The following is a 9,969-nucleotide window of genomic DNA, read 5'->3' as shown; positions in this document are numbered from 1 at the left end:
TCAATGCCATCGAAGTCATCGTGAGTAGTGATAAGTTAATAAAGATGATGAATTTTAAGCTCGGTGATGAAATGTGAAGGTGACACCTGTTTTTTTTTTTCTTTGTCCCACGCGTGTGTCATGTTGATTAATTCACCTTCACATTTCATTACTGACCTTCAAATTCACCATCTTTATTAACTTATCACTACTCATGATGACTTCGATAGCGTTGATCCTAGCAGTATGCAGGACATCTGTCATATATGAACTCAGTTAAATGACCTTGCTCTCCATGAGTTCTCGTAGCTCAGTGGATAGAGTGCCTGCCAGGTGTTCGGGAGGTCATGGGTTCGATTCCTGTTGGGGACTCAGAATTTTTCTTTGTCCCACGCTCATGTCATGTTGATTAATTCACCTTCACATTTCATTACTGACCTTCAAATTCACCATCTTTATTAACTTATCACTACTCACGATGACTGCGATACCGTTGATCCTAGCAGTATGCAGGACACCTGTCATATACAGTATGAACTCAGTTAAGGTCATTCCTCACATTTGCATTGCGCATCCTTACTGCGCATAATTTATGGCGTCATTAGTGCGCGGTTGTGCACGGCATATTGAAAACATGACGGATTTGCCTTGATATTGAGCTCTGTCAGTTGAAAAATGGCTCTAGTTCACCAACGAGCATGGGCACCCCAATTTTTTTTCCAGTCGTTGTAATCAACTAATCATAAGCTTTGCGTGAGAAAAGACTGATCTACTTTCTATTGCTGAAAATTGAATAAGAAAAATAGCAAATACATTGTGGTCTTTTCTATTTTGTAGACGGTAGCCACGTCAAGAAATTTGGTTCAAATTTTTAATCAAGGATTTAGCTTTCTGTCTGAATCAAACTTAAACGTTTATTTGTGGTCCGACACAATGTATTGACTGTAGTTTAATGCGTGTTCTTACGAGTCCAGGCTTACAAAGATGTTACAATTACTGGGAATGCGTTCTTATAATAAGCATTAAATAATGCAAAAATGGGGCATTTTCAATGCCTCACTGCTCCTTAATGAGCATGGGCACCCCCCTTTTTTATTTCAAAATTGAAGTTATCATATAACAAATATTCAGCGGACAAAGTTTGAACCAAAATCTATTGTCACTTTTATTTCAGAGGAATTACCTTAAATGACCTTGCTCTCCATGAGTTCTCGTAGCTCAGTGGATAGAGCGCACGCCTGGTGTTCGGGAGGTCATGGGTTCGATTCCTGTTGGGGACTCAGAATTTTTCTTTGTCCCACGCTCGTGTCATGTTGATTAATTCACCTTCACATTTCATTACCGAGCTTAAAATTCACCATCCTTATGAACTTATCAACAATCAAGTTGATGCCATTATAAGATGAACATTTCAGGCCATGGGGTAGCTTTATCAGGCAATCCTATATTATAGGCCATAAAACTAAGGTTCTTGGGGTACCTCTTACAAAAGGACCAAGTGCATGCTACATGTTCCATAAATTGTATAGATCAGGCTACTCTTCGATGCTCATGCTGCTCTTCGATGGGCAGCAGTCATAACACAGAGTTCACAGCACACTCTGGCAAAATCCTTGTGGCATATAGACTGAAACCACAGCCACTATGGTAATGCTGGATTTTCAAGAATGGTAAAAAAAAAAAACAACAACAACAACAAATTTGCACTTAGTACCTCTGTCTAGGGTCTAGAGGGGTGAAGAGATAGGAAGCTTTATTACAGTACCCTTATACAGAATCAAAGAATCATACATCTGTGAAGGGATGTGTTTTTATGTGTATCATTCCTCTTCAGTTTATGGTGTAATTTATGCACTAGACTGTGGAGAAAGGAGGTTTCCTACGAAGAAACATTTGTTCTTGCAATGTTTCTCTTGCACTACATATTTCTACCAATATAATAAATTTTGCCCTTGAAGAATATTGCAGCGTACCAAATTTGCAACCAGTGACAGCTGAAAGCAACTGGCCACCAAAAAAAAAGTGGGCAGATGGTATGATAAATTGGTGACACTCTGCTGATCTCACTATACATCAACAAATACATTTACATGTAGGATTGTAAACTTAGCATACATGCTGTACCATTGACTGGTGACAAAACAACCAATAACAATCAACACTTTTTGACATGCAGAACGAGTAAACAATTCCACAAAAACACACACTTTAAGGATAGGTCAATACCGATTCCAAATAGTCCATACCCGTGATACCAAAGTCACATCAGAAAATATCATCTATACAACCGAAAAGTGTTGATTCTTTTGAAACTCCATGTGACCTGGGCATGCTTTATCCATTCCTGAGCCAGCATTCCTCTGGTCAGTACTGAAGGAAGAGCACATGTTATGGAGGACTGAAATGTGAGTAACAAAGGTCAAGCAGTTAGATGTATTAACAATGTTCTCGTTGATAAACTGAAATCTTTGATTTTTTTGTCTGTGTTGTTGATGCAGCTATGGAGCACTGAACAAAAATCAACATTTACAGAATAAGACAACCTTGCATTTGGTCAAGCAAAACTGGTGACTTACCACTTAACTCAGTGATGCCACAGTACTGATATTGACGGAAGAGCACAGTTGTGTGCAGTGTTACGGAGAACTGAAATGTGAGTAAAAAAGGTGAAGCAGTTACATGTATTAACAATGTTCTCCTTGATAAATTGAAATCTTTGATTATTTTTGTCTGTGTTGTTGATGCAACTATTGAGCACTGAACAAAAATCAACATTTACAGAGTGAGACAACCTTGCATTTGGTCAAGCAAAACAAGTGACTTACCACTTCACTCAGTGATGCCTCAGTACTGTAGCGATATCCATATCAAAGAAACAAGCCAGTATCATACTTGGTTTGGCATCGGTTTGAAAAAACTGTACCAGCCCATCCTTATCATACTTTGTGGAGTCACTGTGCTACCAAGCTTTGGACTCTATCACTCTCTGCTATCAGCGACTAACAAGATCCAGAAAGATTGAAATGCAGTATTCCTAAGCATCAAGGTCACCCACCACCTTACGAAAAGACTACCAGCAGTACCCAAAAATGAGAGCAATGAAACCCACAACATGAAGCTACATGTAGCTAAACTCCTTGATATGGAGAACTCCTAAGAACCACTGCCTATCAAATATAGACCAAGCACTCGCACAAGTCGAAAAATCGATTTTGCTCATTTTTTGCCCATAATTGGCTCTAGCTAGAAAACAAACAGACCATAGTTAGTTTCTGCCAATACAGGTTTTTTTTTGCAAAAAAATTGCGAAAAACGATTTTGCCACTATTGGGCTCAAAATCTACTTCCAGTTTTGCTGAATTTTCTAAATATTTGATCGCATCGCATACCACACAACAGCTACTTGAGAATACTTCAATGATTTCTATATTCAATTCAGGTCTTTAAGGTACGACTGAACGAAAAATAAGATAAATCGAAGTTAGTTATGAGCCCAAAACGAGCTCAAACAGACACGCAAAATTTGACAATGTGCTGAAAGCAAATTATAGCACTAAAATGTCGCCATATTTTTCTATGGGCTATATGTTTAAATGCCATAAAAACACTTTCTATGGGTTAACTATACACCCACCTGTTTGAAAGTCAACAAATATCTCTGGGGAAATTGTTTGAACTTATTTTGGGTTCATAACTAACTTCGATTTATTTTATTTTTCACTTAGTCATACCATGAAGACCTGAGCTGAATAATTGTAAAATCCATTGAAAGATTCTCAAGTAGCTGTTGTGCAGAGTGCAAAGCAAGGAAATATTCAGAAAATTCAGCAACACCATAAGTAGATTTTGAGCCCAATCAGAGCAAAATCATTTATGGCATATTTCTACCAAAGAAAGCTGCATTAGCAGAAACTAACTATGTTCCATTTCTATTCTTATTAGGACCTACACGTATCTGTGGGCAAAATCCAGGCAAAATCAATTTTTTGACTTGTGCCATTTATCGGTGATTTTGGTCGATTTTTGTAGGCATTCACTCCTAAATTCTCAAATTTTATCGAATGAAAGTATATTTTATCAAATTAAATACCTGCATACTTTATTGAATAAAATTATAATATTTTTTGTTCAATAAAATTATTTTAATTAGAAAAAACAAATTTCCTTTTCAACTATTAAACCAGAATTAAAATTCATGATATAAATGTATTTTGTAAATACATGTATATTATTTTATCAAATGAAAGTATATTTTTGGGTGAAAATATACTTGATTAAATGACAATATATTTTATCAAATGAAAATAATTTTTTATCCAATGGAAATACATTTGATGAAGTGAAATCATGTTTTATGGAACGAAAATAAATTTTATCAAATGAAAATATGTTTGCAACATCATATAGTGCAACATTTTGGCAACCATAATCTTGCACTTTATTGGCTATTTCTGCTGAATGTCTGCTGAAACAAACAGCTACATGTATCTATGTAGACCTGTTACTGCATGCTTCAGAATGCTGGAAGACTGCAGAGAGCCTGCACTTTGTAGACTTTGATACTGCTTTTAAAATTGTTCAAATATCATTGTCATTCATTTTATTGTACTGTCACCTCAATTAATCTTAGCAAATACCATAAAGCCTTTATTACATGGATCTTGTACAGTGTTTGGGTAATGCATGACATGATAATTTGTTGTTGTCACTTCTTTTTCCTGGAGTACGATATTAAAGTTATGTTACAATATTTTGTTTTAACCAATCTTATCTTGGAAGTTGAAAAAAAAAATTGAAGACACCAAAATACTGCACAGGCCTGGGTTTTCAACGAGTATGCTATGTAAATGTGAAGTGTTTGTAAATCTACCAACAAGCGTCTATTTAACAAGTGTTGTCATTGATTTTGAAGTGACACACAATAGTAGCAGTCATATTGATCACCTTGAAAGATGACTGGCTTTAATTTTATTAAAACAATGATATGGCACCAATTGGCTAGATCTTAGTAACCTCCAGGTACTCTCTGTCCAACTTATCTTCTATGGACACAAGGAAAGAAATCTGCTGTTTGTTCAGCAGAAGTTTGTTTAGAGATGTATAACAAGCCAAATGAATGTCTGCATAGGAGGTTACATATATATTGTCCCTGCCACCAGCGGCAAGTGTAGCAAATGTGTGACTGTATACTGTTCAATAACAGCTCGATGATGATGATGATGACGACGATGGTGATGTGACGACGACGACGACGACGACAACAACAACAACATTCATTCTCAATTAAATAAATGCTTGCTACAGTGTATGTCCTGGGGTCAGGGGGCCAGGATAAGCTCTGATATATACATGTAGGACTGATACAGTCGAAGCTCTCTGAACACCACGGGAATTGGAAAAGGTGGTTGTAACCAGAGTTGGTCACTTACAAGAATGACCTCTTGTAAGCGACAGTATGGTAAAACTATAGAGGATGGCCGCTTACGAGATCTTTAGAAACTCATTAATAAGTCATAAAGAAAAAAACAAAATAAATTAATCTTTAACCCACTGGCACTCAAATGAATTGTACACGACCCAATCCTAAATCCCTAGATGATTTTTTAACATTTCAGAGCGAGAGTGACTGCTAAAAATAAACCATATGTACAGTAACCTCACACACAACATCAGGTTCAAGAAATTGTTTATTTAAAGTTGAATAAATGATTAGGGCCAAAATATTAAAACAATATCAACAAAAACAAATCAACCTGATACACGTATGTAAACCTGGCAAGGAAATAAGAAATTATATTACTTCTTTGCCACACGACAAAATGCCCAAACAGAGGCTGAAAAAATTGAATAGGTGAAACAAATTAATTACTTGACTTTGGAGGACATTAGCAAAACCAAAAATATAACAGAATTTCCACTCCAATACTATAATGGCTAACATCTAAGAAAACAAATGGCAAATAAAAGCGAAAGATACAAGGACAAACCAATTTGAAAACAAGAAATCAAATAAGTTCTTCACTGTGCAACAAAATACAATACGTGAAGCCCAGGCATAGCCCAGGTATAGCCCAGGCAATCGAAGATTGATATCAATTGCTGATACCAATGGATGAAAATCAATCAGGAATAAAGTTGTGAGTTGTGAGTGAAGCAAAATAAACAACATTACAGAGTCAGTGTCCTAGTGATTTCAATTATTTGCATTAGGAAGAAACGTAAGAATAGATCTTGGAGTAGGACAGAAGGAAAAATATAATTTAGTGGCATAGCAGTAATCACTTTGTCGTCAGAAATATTCAACAGGAACAACACATGAAAAAGAAGAAGCAGTTTTTTGTATTTCTTGTCTTCATAAAACAAGGCCTCGACCTGTGAATAATGGGACTTGTATAAAAGTCATACAGTGAAACCTGTATTAAGCGGACACCCATGGGAGCCTCCCTAGTGTCCGCTCTAAGTAGGTTCTAATATATTGTGCAACAATATTTAATTATTAATCCTTTTGTAACTCAGTGTAACACAGTGTCAGATCAAAGACTGCTCATAGCACAATGTTCAGTCAGTCAATGCATCAATCTGAAATAATCAGCTTAGCTTTAAAACGACATCACTGAACAATGTTAAGGAGTCTGAGCTGAGCTTTCAGAAGTAAAAAGCCCTTGAAGTGTCTGCTTATTGCAGGTTTTGTGCAGCAAAATGGCTTAATATTGGTGTCCGCGTTTGTTTAAGGTTATTTCGCTGAAATAGAACCTGCACTCAGATTTTTGTGAAACTTTGCTTATTGATTGTTTATATTATAGGAACTTAAATTTTGAAATAAAAATGAGGTGTCCCCATGTTCATTTAGGAGCAAAAGCACCTTGTTTATACCCGTATAAATCCTTATAATAGCACCATGATTGTAGTTACGATTGCCTGCTAAATTCACGTTTCCAACGATTGCTTTTTGTTCTACACTGAGAATTGGTCCATATTTATTTTACGCAGAGAAATTTATTACTAAATTTAAAACAACAAAAAAAAATGATAGGTCACCATACTCGTTTGCGAGTAAATGACGATTTACCTCTATGGTGAGGTCCAGCTGTAAAGAAAAAACCGCCATTTTTTAATGTGCGTGCGCTAATCACACGTGAAATTATGCACAGTAGGGATGTGCAATGCAATACTAGGGAATGACCTTAACAGAGGTGTCCACTGAATGCAGGTTTATTTCATAGTAAATGTAGGAAGAAAATTTTGGGACTCAACCTGGTGTCCACTTAATAGAGGGTGTCCACTTAAGACAGGTTTCACTGTAGTGTTGATAACGATAGTAATCATTGTAATAATAGGTAGGTAGGCAGGCAGGCAGGCAGGTAGGTAAAGTCTGCATACGAGCCAAGTGGCTCATCAGGCCAGAGCTTATCCCGGTTTCAGCAGCATGAAGCGACTAGAAGTATTTTTACTCCCCCCTGGGTGAGATGCTAGTCCATCACAGGGTTACCCCCAGCATTTATCTTGCCCATAACCATTTATACACCTGAGTGGAGAGAGGCACCATGAGAGTAAAGTGTCTTGCCCAAGAACACAAAACAATGGCCCTGGCCAGGGTTCAAACTCGGACCACTTGCTACAGAGTCAAGCACACTAACCATGAGACCATCATCATGCCATATCTCAAGCTTGGGTTGAGGTGCATATTTCAAACTATTGAGCTATTGGACTATGTCATGAACGTGTGTCTTGTGTTGTTCCAGGTATTATTATAATTTTACACACTAACAAAGTTGTCTTTGAATAGTCCGGGTAATTACTGTCAATTTTTGTTTAATAGATAACACTTGATAGGAATTATCAATTGTTGTCCATTTTTGGAAATTGATAGCAGTTGATAAAGAAATTTTCCTGTGAGTTATCGATTGTTATTGATTACCGATAGCAATCAGCAATTGATATCAATTGATATTGATTGAATCGACTGATTTCCGATATTGACTTCTAATAAATTGACGAAGTCTGGTATAACGCAGCGAAAGAAAGATGAAAGTCATAAATCAGAAAGACAACAAAAACAAGCCAATTATTTTAAGATCAGTTGTATTTCAACTGTGTTAAAATAGTGGCCACTTCTTTTCCTGGCAGTCCTGTAGAAGCTGAATAAATTAAATATGCAGAACTCCAGTGTGCAAGTTTCTGTTCACTTTTAAAACCTAAAATTCCCCCAAATACAGGGAACGAAATGAAAGAACTGCAAAAGGAAGTTAAGGTATTTTGAAGGAGGACTAAGGTCACTCAAAGTCTTCTGAAGATAGTCAAAGGTAATTGGACGTTTTCCCAGCACTTCTGAGGATCACCCAAAATAAGCACAAGTTTGTAAATTTTTCTGACTATAAATTGCACTTGCCCTACAGGTTGTGCAATTTTGTTAGCCTCTGAAAAATTTACTTGTGCTTATTTACTCCAACTTGCACTCAAAATCATGTGATTACCTCTACAAATGCGGTGCTTTAAAACACACCTTTAAACGAAATAAATGTTATTTAAGTTTGTTACTGCTATTCGAGGTTCTCGACTCAATATAAACATAACCGCATTTTGACGCAAGGTTTCTGTCGAACAAGTGTAATTGAGTGATCCCATCGTACAAACTGATCATTCTCGCAGCGATATTGCTTTAGTTTATAGCGAAATTGCTGACAAACTTTCAGTTTCTAGGTAAGGTAGGCTTAAGTGTATAGACCCTCGATACACAGTACAATCCTTTTGATCTAGGAACTTCAACTTTAAAAAAATACCTTCGAGTTAACAGGAGCTCAGGAGTAATAACGCTGCCAAAGTAAGCTTATCAACAAAGACAATGCTAACATGCTGTACTTAGTTTGTTTCATTAAGTGGCGTCGCTTTCCCAACATTCCCTTTCTAATTTGCTCGCCATTTTCCACAGCAACAGTTAAACGGATGAATGGAGACCGAAAAACAGAGATTACAACATGGACTAACATTTTTTCGTCATGATTTAAGTATTTAAGCATAGCTCTTACCTTTACTGAAGCAAACGAATCAATAAAGCGAGCAACAACACTCCAAAGAACTCCAAAACTACAATACCACGACCAAATGGAGAGAAGCCATTCCTAAACTGGTACCCAATCTTTTCTCCATGATGAGAAGATCAGTAGCTGCGCCCGCAGTACGAGAGAATCGAGCGGTAGCTTGTAGCGTTACACTTTCGTCCTGCGTGGCAGACATGTCTAACACCTTTTGCCCAACTGTATGTGTTGTTGTTTCTTCCAATGAAAATGCGTTGTGATCGTGTCTTCTGAGATTATTTTACTAGGGGACGGGACGGTGTTTGCAGGTGAAAGCTATCGATTGTGATTTTTATCGTGAGGGTGTTTTGTCTGATCTTTCTGCATGTTCCGAAACACATTTACAGCTGCCTTTGAAGCTTAATATTGTTGGTAAGAAGCTCTGGGAAGTGTGGTGTATTGTATTATGTTGTTTGTTGTAATGGAGTGAGTAATTAATGGCTCAAGTTTACGAAGCCATTTCGACATGTTCATCAGCAATCTAAGTATTGTTGGTCGCGTTGCTTTCAAGCGGCACGAACTAAGGTGGCACTAGTTTATATAGTCCACACTGTTGTGTTTTGCATTTTGCAATTACGATCTGCCTCCGTCACGGGCATAACGAAACGCTGTCATGCCGACAGAGCAAATTTTCACTCAGCTTATTACCACCTTGTATCGCCAAATGCCACCAAATATACAGCTTAGTTGGATGAAAAATCCTATAGAGCAAAGCAAAAACAGTAGTTTCGAAATAAACTGCAGGATTACAAGGATTGAAATTGGTTACAGTTCAAGAAATTTGAGTTTAGTTTAATGTCAAGAAATCAAGTTCACCATTCTTGTGACAGTTTGAACTTTCGAGCCTTTATTTTGTCTGATATTTCTTTGCATCTATCAGTATTGACAATGATTTCTACAGCTTGAAGTAATCTCC

The 9,969-nt window shown here is 37.0% G+C and overlaps 1 protein-coding gene across 1 annotated transcript in view; it reads right to left on the bottom strand.

Moving 5' to 3' along the window:
• Window positions 1-9,428, bottom strand: part of LOC110060125 (uncharacterized) — a 72,045-nt gene extending 62,617 nt beyond the window's left edge. Inside the window, exon 1 of the mRNA XM_089280506.1 lies at window positions 9,006-9,428. The gene's annotated coding sequence lies outside the window, so the exon portion shown is untranslated. The remainder of the gene's footprint in view (window positions 1-9,005) is intronic.
• Window positions 9,429-9,969: the final 541 nt, after the last annotated feature.

The sequence above is a fragment of the Orbicella faveolata genome, unplaced genomic scaffold (assembly GCF_042242905.1).
Source record: "Orbicella faveolata isolate gen_17 unplaced genomic scaffold, um_ofav_v1 contig_12, whole genome shotgun sequence".
NCBI lineage: Eukaryota > Metazoa > Cnidaria > Anthozoa > Scleractinia > Merulinidae > Orbicella > Orbicella faveolata.
This window is presented reverse-complemented; position numbering and strand designations above follow the sequence as displayed.